The sequence below is a fragment of the Periplaneta americana genome, chromosome 3 (genome assembly GCF_040183065.1).
Source record: "Periplaneta americana isolate PAMFEO1 chromosome 3, P.americana_PAMFEO1_priV1, whole genome shotgun sequence".
NCBI lineage: Eukaryota > Metazoa > Arthropoda > Insecta > Blattodea > Blattidae > Periplaneta > Periplaneta americana.
The window spans coordinates 159,790,585-159,806,203 of NC_091119.1; the positions used below are offsets into that span (position 1 = coordinate 159,790,585).

General features: G+C 34.3%; 1 long non-coding RNA gene across 1 annotated transcript in view; it reads left to right on the forward strand.

The window, feature by feature from the left end:
* The first annotated feature begins 7,478 nt into the window (after positions 1–7,478).
* The window catches only part of LOC138697158 (uncharacterized), a 65,709-nt gene continuing 57,568 nt past the window's right edge, over positions 7,479–15,619 (forward strand). The window contains exon 1 of the long non-coding RNA XR_011331544.1: positions 7,479–7,584. This is a non-coding gene — a long non-coding RNA (uncharacterized lncRNA). The remainder of the gene's footprint in view (positions 7,585–15,619) is intronic.

A 15,619-nucleotide genomic window follows, 5' to 3' on the forward strand; every position in this document is an offset into this window, starting at 1 on the left:
AATAATTTGTTTCTTCCTTTTACACATATCGTCAAGTGAGTGAAGACAGAACTTCAATCAAAGGCACTACATTTATTATATTTTATTACTTTAATTAGCGCATACACGTTTTATGAAATCATTGGGATTTCCATAGGCTAAATCCTTTGTTAGCAATTGCTCTGAATAGCTTACATCGCCTTGAAAGTGTAAATTCTCATCAAGTGTGTATAGTACATTATGCAACGAGCCTATAATGATAGTAATTAAGACGCAACTATGTTTGTTTATTAAACGAGCGCAAGCGAGTTGCATAATTTTCATAATTACCATTATAGGCAAGTTTCATACGACTTTTTATGCTCGACCATATTTCTAACTTGAAATTATTCAGAAGTATCATTTTATTTGTATCTGACTCAAGATCGGAAATGACCTTGTGCATAGCTCGTGTGAGATGTGCGCAGACGCGAAAGTATGTCATTGATAACAATAATGTCATTGACCTTAATGTAGAGAATAACATGAACTAATTTTGGTATAGCCTGAAAATTGATTTAGAATTGAAAAACGAGATGACAAATTGAATTTATTTGAATATTATTTACAATTAACGCTAATTATTATAGTAACAGAACATAATCTTCTGCGACAGTATTGGATTTCCAGCCTCCGTGACGTTTCCCTCGTTATCTTTCGATTGCATATCCGAGAATAATCGAAAACCTGAACTTTAATGAATAGGTGTACTTTAATGACCTGCACTATAGGACTGCTACCAGGTGTATAATTACTACATTTCGGCATGGTCGAGCATAAAAATATTTACGACACAGACTTCTAGCTATTTCGCAAGAACCTACCTGTAAAGCTATTGGAGATCAAGCTGTATATTGGAAACTGTACGCCTATTATACTTGAAATGTTTCAAGTGAATATTAGGTTAGCACTCCCAAATACAGAACCTTTGTTTCTTTAAGCTTCTATTTTCAAAGCTCATGAAGATGGAGAAATAACTGCATTCCATGCTTCATTCGCAGCTACTAAGTGCTTGCACAGCCATAAGGAAAATGCCACACTCTATCAAACAGCAGAAAATAGCCCACAAGTAGGAGGAGTCGCCCAACCCCACGGGTTACCCACATCGAGGAAGCTTAAACCGACGTTAGTCCCCTGGGATCAATGTACCGACACTGCAGAGACCATGTGTACAGTCGTAGACGGCAGACGCTTGAATCTTTTCATGAATATGAGTAGACAATGCCAAGTTTCTGCCTCGTTTACAGCGAAAACCAAAGCTGTACTGCATGATGTGAATTTACTGAAATTTAACGTGTTAGCGTTACCGTAGAATTTTTTTCCCTCCGTGAATACCATGCATGCGCAGAATGCATTACAGTGGTGCAAGGCATCTATAGCAAGCAAAAACTAATTCTCTTAGCACTGCGTAGTTTGAAACGAACCGATTCAATGTGTTGGCTGTGAAGGAACATAAAATAGGGGAGTAGTGGGTACAGTGAGACATAAAATATTAAGACGTATGTATGCAAGTGATAATTCAAGTATTTTTAAAATCAAGTGCAAAAGAAGTAGACATTAAAACATGGAGTATAATAATACATAAACAAAAATGTTAATAGATAAAGGACATAATATACAATACGTGTTTGCCAAAAAAAAATGCAAATGTGTCACTATTCCCATTCAGGAGGGTACAGTGAGACACCATAGTGTCTATTAACGGACATTGAAATGATTTACATTTATTTCAAAAGGAAGGCATATTTAGAATCATTTTGATGTCTGACTTCGAAACCATTGAAACATCTGGAACATTTGGAAAAGTGAATTTTCCATGACATTTCAAACTTTTGCGAAAAAATGAAATGAATTTTTGATGACAAGAAAGCTTATAATGATAAGAATTTAATGAATTCTTTATTATTTTCTTAAATTTTGTGAATAATTTTTTATTTATTTATGAAACCATTAAAATGTAATGTAATGTAATTTTAAGCTAAAGTTCCTAAATTGGTTACTAGTATACTCATTTTTAATGTTAGTTACTGGTAAATGTAATATAATTACAGTTTGTTTTTGCAAATCATTGGTACATGGGAACAGTGAGACGTCTCAGTGTACCCTCAATGGCATGTCTCACTGTTCCCTTTACGAATAGTTCATTTAAAAGCGACGCCATCACTTCAAAATTAAAACAAGAAAGACGAAACTTTGCCAAACATAATCTCAAATACCCTAGTATTAGGTAACAAATCATTCATATTTATATCTCATTTGTATATCCAATATAACCTTCATTAAACACATGCCAAAATTTTACTACTAGAGTGAAAAATTACAAATTATTTTTTCATCACTCACCTTTGTAATCAGAATCAAATCGAGTATGAAAATACTGTTACTTTACTCATGCAATATACAACTCCACTGTTACCTACATCACATCAAAATTTACCATCTAATAAGAAATGTCTCACTGTTCTCCCTGTCTTACTGTACCCACTTCTCCCCTACATCCTTTTCGTTGCCTACCTTAAGGTATTGTATAGGGCACAAATAATTACGAAATGCAATACAAGAAGGAGATTTGGGTGAACACAAAAACCTGTTATGATTCTTACAATTGAAAAATTTAAATAAGATGGTTAAAATTTCGCAGTCTCATTGTCTCAACACACAAAGCTGAGAAAAACTGCTGCGATGGTACCAAATTTTTTTTATGAACAGTAATCTCACTAGAGGTTTTGATTTATCTAGAGAAAATCAAAACTCGAGTGGGATTTAATTGACTATTACACGATTAGAAGAAAAGATTAGAAGAAATAAAGTACTCTAATGCAATGAAATATTATTTGACTTACTAAAATTCTATTTAACTAATGTTAGCTTCACCAAAACGTTTGAACGGAGCCGCCATTTTCAGTTGACTGTCTATGCGGTAAACAAATGACGATCGCAAAGCATGTTTTATAGTACCGTAAACAATTTTATCAGTTTGAAATGTTGGCAAAGAAAGAAAAAAATGGTAGTGCGGTAATAAAAACAGAAGAAAGTATATAAAGATTAGAAGAAATAAAGTGCTCTTATGCAATAAAATAGAAATTAATTGACTTACTAAAATTCTATTTCACTAATGTTACCTTCATCAAAATGTTTGAACGAAGCCGCCATTTTCAGTCGACTGTCTATGCGGGAAACAAATTGCGACCGCAAACCATGTTTTATAGGACCATAAAAAATTTGCATTTTGAAGTGTTGGCAAACAAAGAAACAAATGCTGTGGTAGTGATAAAAAGAAACAAATGCTAGGGAAGCGATAAAATTAAGCAAATGCTAGGAAAGCGATAAAATTGTGCGATAAGCAGCCATGATTGCTTGAAAGACGTTCTTTCGTACGGTTTTATTGGTCAAAAGTAGTATGATGTAATAAAAGTGTAGGCCTATTAGTCACGCAAAAGCTCATTCGTGTGATGCAGTTTCAGTACATAAGACCATTCTTAATTTCTTTAATTGGTTTATTTTACAACGCTTTATCAGCTGCGATGGTTATCTAGTGTCTGAGGGAAATGAATATGATAATGCCAATGAAATGAGTCCTTGGTCCAGCGCCAAAAGTTACTCAGGATTTGAACTTGGGCATGATCATTTCACGGTCAGACATGTTAACCGTTACTACACAGCAGTGGACACCGCTGTTATAGTACATTATGCAACGACCTATAATGATAGTAATTAAGACGCGAGTATGTTTGTTTATGAAACGAGCGTAAGCGAGTTTCTAACTTGAAATTATTCAGAAGTATTCATTTTATTCGTATCTAACTGAAGAGTGGAAGTGATCTTGTGCACTGGTCGTAAATTGTGAGATGTGCGCAGACGCGAAAGTATTGATTTTTTCCGAGGAACAATAATGTCATTGACCTTGTTATAATCTGCAGAATAACATGAACTAATTTTTATATGACCTGGATATTGATTTAGACTTGAAAACGAGATGACAAATTGAATTTATTTGAATATTATTTACAATTAACGCTAATTATTATAGTAACAAAACATAACCTTCTGCGACAGTATTGGATTTCCAGCCTCCGTGACGTTTCCCTCGTCTTTCGATTGCATATAAGAGAATAATCGAAAACCTGAACTTTAATGAATAGATGTACTTTAATGACATGCATTAAAGGACTGCTACCAGGTGTATAATTACTACATTTCGGCATGGTCGAGCATAAATACATTTTACATGTCAGTCAGCACAATCATTCGGTATGTTAGTGTACGTTAGTTTAGACCGGGGCTTTTCAACCTTCTGAAGATTGTGAGCATCGCCGACATGTAATACTACGACAGCGAGCACCATGAAATGGAATAGATTCAATAGGCGTATATGGGTGCATAAATACAATAGATAAATAAACAAATAAATATATTTTAAAACAATCACAAGGGCTAAAGATATCCTTGAATTTGAGTGTAACTCAGAATTTCAGTGTTGTCCAGGAAGAAGTAGCTTAAGCTAGCTACTAGAGATGAACAAAGCTAACTGCTGCTCTCGCTCGCTGTTTTCGCTGCATTTGTCTTTCGAGTCTCGTCTCGTCATTCTCGTGCGCTTCGAGTCTCGCTAATCATTCTCGAAATAGCATTTGGTCGGCGTGGAAAGATTTCGTAACTTTGGATAACATACAGCATTGAAACAACATTGTGAATGTTTAAATGAGACAAAAAGATAAAACAGAACAGCGCCCGCAAAGCCGAAAACCCGCACGACAACGTTGTATACGTCGCGTCGTTGACGTAAAGACTGCTGGTGAGTGTTTCGAGACGTCGAGATTGATCACTCCCGAAGTCCCGAACGTCAAGCAGCCTTGAATCGCCACAGTTGTTTATACCTGACTGAACTTTTATCTACTTTGGCAAATGTTATATATGTATAAACAATCATGTAGCCTATTTGTAACATCATCTGTACCTTTCAGTGTATAATAATCCGTTCCCCATTCTTTATTTAATTACTAGGCCCTTATTAAAAGGCTAGGAATTTTCTTTTCATATGTTTGAGATAAGTGTGCAATCTCAAGTAAAAAATATTAGGCCTAACGTTATGTTTCTTAGAAATGCAAATTTATTTGAGAATTGATTTTTTTTTTCTGTTTATGTATCCATAGGTAATGTCATATTATAGAACCAGAACATTTTGATAACTAAGATACTGTTCTTTTTTGTCTTTTTGTCTCATTTAAACATTTATAATGTTATTTATTTCAATGATGTATGTCATTCAAAGTTACGAAATCTTTCCATGCCGACCAAATGCTATTTCGAGAATCATGAACAAGACTCGAAGCGCACGAGAATGACGAGACGAGACTCGAAAGACAAATGCAACGGACAAAGCGAGCGAGAGCGGCAGTTCATCTCTAGTTTGTATGTTTAGTCAGTAGTACGAAGACTGGTTGGAACCTCATAAATTACACCGATAAGACATCACTCAAGAGGCAACTAAGTCAGTAAATAAAGGAATAGGGTAGCCAATTTCTTTCCCTCTCCATTGTATACATCCTGATTAGTAACGTATAGTAGTTCACTAATCAGATTTCCTCACATGGAGAGGATGCAAATATGTTACATGAACTTGGGTGCGAAAAAGTTTCATTGTAGAACTCTTTTTCTAAACTCTACTTACATTGTATGACGCGCAAATTGTTTTTGTGGAATGCCATCACAGCTATAGTAAATATTATACGTCATATCAGAAAACTAAACTCCAGAACTGTGAGAAACACACAGAAACAGTACGTACGTTACATCTCCCCTGCCTCACCCCTGTTTGTAACTGCATTCTAACCAGAGATAAACAAGAGTGTCTACACGTAATCAAACTCGTCTGGTGTGGGGTTGTTGTTACACGATTGCTATGGAGACATTCCACACTAACTACCTTGTACATCATAATATAATGTAAGCAGAATTGTACAGGGACATCATTTTATTTTTACTAATATTTCTAATATTAACCTGGCTATACCTTTGGATCAACTGTTGCTAGCCCCTTCCACGACTGGAGTTCGATGATACTGGCGTAATATACAAACAAATCACTTTACTAGGTATAGGAGGGAAAAAAAGTAGTTCATCCATTTACGTAAACTAGGAAATATCGCGATTTTGAATTTGATAATTTTCATTAGGTTTTTGTTTAATCTAAATACAGTACAGTATTAACAATGAATGTTTTACTCACAAACTGAGCTTTCCATGCGGACGTATTCAATATGCAGTGTATATTATACTGTCTACAACACATTAGCGTGCACTATAGAGAATGAAGTTAAATTGAAAAATAATCATAATATGGATATTTAAACACATTTTTGAAAATGGTGGCCGTTCATTTCGATACAGGTTTCAGTTCTAATGTGCATATTATCGCACTATAGACTATTGTACCTAATTCCAATTACCAGGTTCGTACTTCGTATCAGTAACTCATGTTGAAATAATTCTGTTCCTACTCTATAAAAGAGTACCTTACGTACAGTAAATTCAATCTTCACTTCTGCCCGATCCCAAAAGATAAAATTACTCAGACATGCTATCTACTGTCCGTCCAAGTGGTTACGTCGCAGGATCGTAGAAAGGGGGAAAATCACGTGACAGTTAATTAGTTAACGAGGTCCTTTTATTTAAATTATTTTAAACAGTTTTATGAGTATAATATTACGTAGACGTTCAATTCCTAACAGAAATTAATGTTCTCAGAAAAGAGCTAAGACAGTCCAGCCACTAGCCTTTACAGAGAGACGAATAGAAGCAGGTGGAGGAAACCGAGATGCTACGTAGGGAAATGGAAAATGGTGCAATATTGAAAGCTCTTTCGTCACTGGAAAACGCGAACATATTTTTGGAACGTACTGTTTACTATGACCGTAAGGCTACTATGACTGTATATGCGGTCTTGGATCCGTGTGGAGGACGGTTGAACTTCATTAGTAGAAGGGGTAAAAGTGAAACTCAGGTACAATAAAAATTGAAGTAAAAATAAAATGATGTCCCTGTAGTAAAGAACAAGAAATAAAGAGTTTCCGTATCCATGTTCATACAGCATAACAAATTTTCGTCATTGTAAGAAGAAATGTTGCCCTAAAATTTTGAGATACCTTTTTGTCACACCCTGTATATCCATGACCACTGAGATTGTTTGAATGTTATTCTAGTATTACTTCTTTAGCGCAGCTGACCTAATCGATTATTAATAATTAGACGCATGTTAGAGAGGACATCGAACCGTTGTCCCTTTGTGAGAAGAAGCCCTCTAGCCATGTAACTGTGCTAGAGTTATGCCTTTGTCTGTTGGTTAAGGACATGGCTGGTAATGTCATCAATCTGATATGAGAATGTAGCTAGTATATTCATTACTCGGCCACAGAGCTGTGGGGTATTGATTGACGTGTGTGATGTTGCAGTTTGGCGTCTTCAACGGGTGACCTCAGCATCGAGGCTGCCCAGCTGGAACGAGCGATTCGCACCAACGATACGTTGCGGGTGAAACGGTTCCTGGATCTCCACCACGATAAATTTCAAGTAAGTCGTTGTTTAATATAGCCTACTACAAATGAAAAATAAGTTGAAATATCTGATCATTCAAACTTTAAAATGTTAAAAGTCTATATAGGGTGCTGAGTAACTATATACAGAAACTTACGGGGTACAAAGAGAGATACCAAACTAAGTATTTTAAGAACAGTATTGAGATGTCTCAGATGCTATATTAAGGCGCTACATACGTTAACGTACTTGAGCCAGATTAAAAAAATTACGTACTTTTACATACTGTATGGATTTAATGTACAACATGCCTTGAAGCATGTTCAGATTGAGCCCCATTATCATTTCGGATCGGACGTAGTGGATCAATTGGATGACCTTCACGTTCACCTGATTTGACACCGCTCGATTTCTTCCTTTGGGGTGCCATAAAGGACACAGTCGATGATAAAGTAACAGTGCAGCGAATTATAGATACAGATGAAATCATTCAGACCACTCCTGGAATATTTGAGAGAACACGTCAATCCTTGTTGCGCCGCTGTCATGCTGGGAAAGAACACTACATCTGCCTTACAGCCCAGACTTATCTCTATGCGATTTTCATATTTTTTTGATGATTTGAAAAAAAACGTGAAGGGAACCACATTTCCATCGGACGAAGCGGTGTAAAATGCTGTTAAACATTGATTGACCTTCAGCCTACAGGGATTCTATGGTGTCACAATGGGAGAAGTGTATTAACCATGGCGAGTATTAAACATTAAATTTAATTTCTTTATTTCTGTTAGCAATGGCTGAGTTTCATTTGAACTACCTAATAAATCGAGCAAATTTAATTGAAGAGTCCACTGCAAGAATGATGGATGTCACTTTCTTGTCGAATATGAACTAAGACTGTCAATGTATAGCTTAAGACGTAAAGAATGTACATAGAGAGTTACATGGCATTAACACTGATAGTCATTGTCCAGTAATGATCGGAAAATCACAGTTAAGCTTTGAGCGCTAAGCATTTCAAACTTTCAATTGCTTCTCCTGAAAAATATATTCCAAATGACATCCATCATCCTTGCAGTGGACTCTTCAATTGTGTACTCCTAATCTGCTTAAACCGTACAATGTATAAACGAAAATGAAACTTCATAATCCAATAATTTTTTTATTTTATGTGTAACTCTATTCTATAGTCATTGGATATTGAATAATTTTTTCATGTATCCCTACGCACGCATAATATATTATTAATTGTGTAGTAGTTCAAGAAAGTAAGCTATAAACTCTAATATCTTCGCCAGTACGATAAATGAATATAATTTTTTCGTAACAAGAAAAGCTTATAATAAGAATTAGATGTACGTGTCGTTGTGAAACCGAATTTTTTCATAATTATATTTACCATACACTGCAACTTCTCTGTCACAAGAGTTCGTTGCTCGTACCAGAGTTGGATCCGCATATGTAGCTGGTTTCAATCGCATATAGCATGTTTCTGACAATGCTAATAGCTTCAGCTTGTCGATTACCTCTGTTGACACACGATTAATATTCCGGCAATTGTCAGATACTGACCAAATCCTCACTAAATGCCACTGCGTTCCCGGAAGCTCATCGCTGTCGCATCTCACAGCTGCTCAGTATAGCTCTGGGATACGTATACGTGGAAAGACGATGATAATAATATGGTAGCGGTATGATAATAATAATAATAATAATAATAATAATAATAATACAGCAGTAATAACTGTAATAATGTTAATAATAATAATAATAATAATAATAATAATAATAATAATAATACTAATAATAATATCATCATATCTCGTGACCAGAATATTCTACGAAATGGAAATATAAAAATTGGAGATTTATCTTTCTAAGAGGTCGAAAAATTCAAATATCTTGGAGTAATAGTAACAAATATAAATGATACTCGGGAGGAAATTAAACGCAAAATAAATATGGGAAACGCCTGTTATTATTCGGCTGAGAAGCTTTTGTCATCTAGTCTGCTGTCAAAAAATCTGAAAGAATTTATAAAAGAGTTATATTACCGGTTCTTCATTATGTTTGCGAAACTTGGACTCTCACTTTGAGAGAGAAACGGAGATTAAGAGTGTTTGAGAATAAGGTTCTCAGGAAAATATTTGGGGCTAAAAGGGATGAAGTTACAGGAAAATTGAGAAAGTTACACAACGCAGAACTGCACGCATTTCTATTATTCTTCACCTGACATAATTAGGGACATTAAATCCAGACGTTTGAGATGGGCAGGGCATGTAGCACGTATGGGTGAATCCAGAAATGTATGTAGAGTGTTAGTTGGGATGCCGGAGGGAAAAAGACCTTTGGGGAGGCCGAAACGTAGATGGGAGGATAATATTAAATGGATTTGAGGGAGGTGGGATATGATGATAGAGACTGGATTAATCTTGCACAGTATAGGGACCGATGGCGGGCTTATGTGAGGGCGGCAATGATCCTGCGGGTTCCTTAAAAGCCATTTGTAAATAAGTAAATAATAATAATAATAATAATAATAATAAAGATACATATTTTTTTTATTTTAAAAAACGCTCTAGCAACCCCGGAAAGACTACATACGCGTGATCTGGGGGCATTCCACAAAATTTTAACATAAATATTTTATTGATCATCATCATCATCATCATCACCCACTTCAAAATTTAGGCCTGTTGGCTTGTTTCATTTATTAATAATCGGAATAAAAAGTAAGTAAATAAATAAATGAAAACACAAATATCAAAATAATAATTGTAAATTTATATTGTAACTGTCCGTTTTGAGAAGGATGATCAACAAGCCAATAACGTTAACGATGAAAAGAAGTCTATTTACAACCCATGTATTCCTCACTTCAGTGACAGATACAAAATGAATATTAATACATGGGAAGTGAAAGGAATTCTTTTTGGCGCTAGGGAAACTTCATTTAAGTTAACCAAAACCATTCTCTTTTCTCTTAAATTTTCTAATGAGGACATTAACAAAATTTGTCTAATTGTATTGAGAGATTCATTATCCATTTAACATGATCACTTATATAATACTATGTGATTTTGTTTTACTTCATTTCATTACTCTTCAATATATTTTCATCTCATGTTTCTCCGAATTCAAATTGTACTTTATTTTTAAATTTATCATTGTTCCGTATTCTCTCCGCAATCATATTGTATTTTTAATTTAACCTCTGCTTTGTATTCTGGATCCTAGTGGTCAGCCGTAGGTTTCGGCCAGATGTCTCAAATTGTGGAATTTTTGCGTAAACAATAATTTTAATTGAATTTTTAATAAGGAACAAATTGTATGTTTTGGAATTTAGCTGTTCTCTTATTATAAAGTCTTGGACCGAAGTTGTTACTGTGATTATAAGCTACAGTTGTGGTACATTTAGGTTCTGTCAAGCCTAATCTTTTAGTTTTATATTTATGTGCATATCAATTAAACATATTTTGTTTTTTGTGTACGAAATTCTGTAAGACAGTATTATAAATTTGATGGATACCAAAAACTTTAAATTCAGAATACAACAATTCTGAGGGATAATCAAGAGGTTTATTAAGAGATATTTTTATTATTCGTTTCTCTAGCAGTGTTATTGGCATGAGGGAGATATTAAAAGTACAATCCCATCCTGTAATAATGTATTGTAATATAACTTGTGCTAATGCGAGGTAAATCAGTTTTTTTTTTTTTTTTTTGTATTTGTATGTATTTATTCAACTGCAAATGGGTAACTATTAGACTACACTCAATAATTACAATTAATAATATTAATAATAAAATAATAATAGCAATATATAATAATATTAACAAGGAGCATCCTAAATTAAATGAAGCACAATCACTTAATATAGCATAATTAATTAAAGTAAATCTAATTTATATCTTAACCCTAAGTTCGAACTTAAACCCACGAGTATATATGATATATGTTCATACTTGCACAAGTACCTTTCAGCACTACACTCATTTCGCTATCAATTCACTCATTGCACTGGAACTATGAAACATTTCACTGACACTGTCCTGTAAAGTATGAATAGTCAAGTAATTTCGTAGGATAACAAAATAGTGAATAATTTTTCTTAATCTAATGCAAAGAGAAAGAACACGTTTTATAGAATTTAATGTGTGATATCTCCCACAGGGTTTCAGATATTTTGAAACCGATTTTGACATTGACTTTGTCACAATTAGGTTTAGTCACACGATTCCTTTTCCATTTGAAATTTCAAAATTGTATCCAATATAGCGGCTTTCAAAATGGCGGAATCTTACAATTATGTGTGTAATTACTTGATATATTGTGTTACAATAAATAGGAACATCAATATTCACCTAACATACAGTGTCAGAAATTCATTGTTATAATTAAGTAGTTGCATATTATTGATTCAAACTCTGATATTTTCAATAAGAATTAACTTCCAGAGAATTTACCAGAATGTCCATAAATACCGAAATATTTAATAGATTTCATTGTTTGATAAAACTCCTGTAACACAATATCGTTGGTACACAGTTGTTATTAGTCCCCGGGGTTACATAATGTGAACGCTATGTAAACATAGGAACGTTTGAACATAATATCGTTAATACAGACAGATGAGAATTGACATTGTTCATACACATCCACAGAAATTAAAACCCGTATTACTTAATAAAACAAATCAGTTGCCTATAAAATACTGTTAACAAACAGGAAATTGTAATTATGGTGGCGGTTTGGTGTATATTGTGCAGATTTTGTTTATTAATTTACTGACTCTAATATTTGACGTGCAACTATTTTGTGACTGTAGAATTTATTTACTCTATTGTCAATGTAGAGTGATTCAGTTACTGCTATAGACGTATGGACAATTTTAAAACAGAAAGATGTATTTTAAATACAGGCATTCGTAGTACAGAGATACAAATGCAATAAGTAAAACAAACGCCAGCTTCGGCATTTATCATTCAATTTCTTTTAAATAATTTGTTCCTTTGGTCCATTCCCTTTATGCTTTTATGAGAATTATATATTATACATTTCGTCCGCTCAGGCGATGTTTTACTTCTCGACTACTAAGCGTGCCACAACCAGCAACATCTGTACTTCAACTCCGCTTCCTAAAGCTTGTAAGAATTCTTAACTTGTAGAAGATGCTGACAGGTGGGAAATTCTGCCTCGTCCTTTATTGGACCATTCATAAACGAGTAGCTCCAGTGGCAGAATCCTAAGCTTCTCCTATAGAGGGTCATTCACGAGGATTGGCCGTCCCTTACGTATACTGTTTTCGCTGTAAGAAAAATCCTAATGTAAACACAAGCACGTTTATTTATTTATTTATTTATTTATGTATTCATTTATTTATTTATTTATTCATTTATTCATTCATTCATTCATTCATTTATTTATTTATTTATTTATTTATTTATTATTTATTTATTTATGTATTTATTTATTAATTCATTTATTCATTTATTCATTTATTTATTTATTCATTTATTCGTTTATTCGTTTATTCGTTTATTCATTTATTCATTTATTCATTTATTTATTCATTTATTTATTCATTTATTCATTTATCTATCTATCTATCTATCTATCTATCTATCTATCTATCTATCTATCTATCTATCTATCTATCTATCTATCTATCTATCTATCTATCTATCTATCTATCTATCTATCTATCTATCTATCTATCTATCTATCTATCTATCTACCTACCTACCTACCTACCTACCTACCTACCTACCTACCTACCTACCTACCTACCTACCTACCTACCTACCTACCTACCTACCTACCTACCTACCTACCTACCTACCTACCTACCTACCTACCTACCTACCTACCTACCTACCTACCTACCTACCTACCTACTTATTTATTTATTTATTTATTTATTTATTTATTTATTTATTTATTTATTTATTTATTTATTTATTTATTTATTCCTATAACAGGGCAAGCCCCAATTATAATAGACAGTACAGATATTCGTTTACAAACAAGAAAAAAAACATAGATAACATGAAAAAAAGAGATGAAACAGATACAAGTGTAAATTCAAATTAAAATGGAAAATGAGAAAGGGAAAGAAAAACAAAAGAACAGACAAATAGATACTACCTAAATAAGAGATACAGATATAGATATAAATGAAAAATACAATACGTTGCTGTCATACCCGTGATTGGCTCACAGTCGAAACACTGACATGACGCAGGAGAATATAGTTCGTATTTGGAAACCAAACTCTTGTATTATTTGAAAATAATATTGAATTCTAGTTGCTAAATACGATGAAACATATAACTTCTCTTATATGTAAAACGCTATGTAAAAGAAAAGCTACTTTTATATTTTATTATGTACTATGAACGCGGATGAATACCAACAGTACTACTGAGGTAGTCTGTTCTTGTAACAAGCTGACGTCACTTGAGCTCGTAGTTGTTCACGTAAGCACGTGGTACTCAAGTATGGCTTTTGCATCCTCGGTGTGTGTGGTTATTAAAAATAAGAGTGGAAACCCTCTCAAAAGCAGAGAAAAAAATAGTCTTAAATGTATATAATAAGTTAAATGAGTTTTAATTACAATAATTATAAAGTAAAAGTTTCCTAAGCAAACGGATGCACAGTAGTGAGGTTAGGTCTACTTGACTAGTAACGGAAAATGTTTAACATGACACAGAATGTACAACAGTAGGCGGGAACATGTACTGAGAATCTATGGCGCCAAACAGCGGCCAATGAAGCCTCACTTCAGTCACGTGCTATTGTTTACATTAGGATTTTTCTTACAGCGAAAAGATTATAGCTTATTTCCGATGACATTCTGAGCAAAAAAAGTCATATAAACATTTGTTCTAATCTCAACTATTTCAGAGCTACATTAATTTGACATTGTTTGTAAAATACCATTATTCTTTAGTTTTAAGGGTGAAAGAATATTACAGATAAAGAATCAACTATTTAGGAGTATCATTTGTTTAATTAGTTAGTATTCTGAAGGTAAAAATATGTTGTGAATTCCATGGTTGCTTCGTACAGATAGTTTTTTTTCTCGACTTTTAACTACAAAATTATTTGCAAATCAAGATTTCAGGTATAACTCCCTGTAAAGTTGATTCGAATAATTTCGAGGGAAAAATTGTTCCGGAGCCGGGTATCGAACCCGGGACCTTTGGTTTAACGTACCAACGCTCTACCACTGAGCTACTCGGGAACTCTAACAGACACCGATCCAAGATAAGAAAAAAAAATTGGATCGGTGTCGGTTAGAGTTCCCGAGTAGCTCAGTGGTAGAGCGTTGGTACGTTAAACCAAAGGTCCCGGGTTCGATACCCGGCTCCGGAACAATTTTTCCCTCGAAATTATTCGAATCAACTTTACAGGGAGTTATACCTGAAATCTTGATTTGCATAATACACGTCACTGTTCGTTAACAGAAAACCACAATTTAAGTCACACAGAGTTAGTGTGCACTCGAAGTTGGTTGCTTGACGGTTGTCAGCCCACTTTGAGATCTGTGGATATAGAGGAAAAAATTGGATCGGTGTCGGTTATAGTTCCCGAGTAGCTCAGTGGTAGAGCGTTGGTACGTTAAACCAAAGGTCCCGGGTTCGATACCCGGCTCCGGAACAATTTTTCCCTCGAAATTATTCGAATCAACTTTACAGGGAGTTATACCTGAAATCTTGATTTGCATAATACACGTCACTGTTCGTTAACAGAAAACCACAATTTAAGTCACACAGAGTTAGTGTGCACTCGAAGTTGGTTGCTTGACGGTTGTCAGCCCACTTTGAGATCTGTGGATATAGAGGGAAAAATTGGATTGGTGTGGGTTAGAGTTCCCGAGTAGCTCAGTGGTAGAGCGTTGGTACGTTAAACCAAAGGTCCCGGGTTCGATACCCGGCTCCGGAACAATTTTTCCCTCGAAATTATACAAAATTATTTATTTATTCCTGTAAACCACTACAGGTTGCCATTGACAAAGAGTAACATGATAGAATAAAGTAATAGAGTAAATGTCTTGAGGCTTAGTGA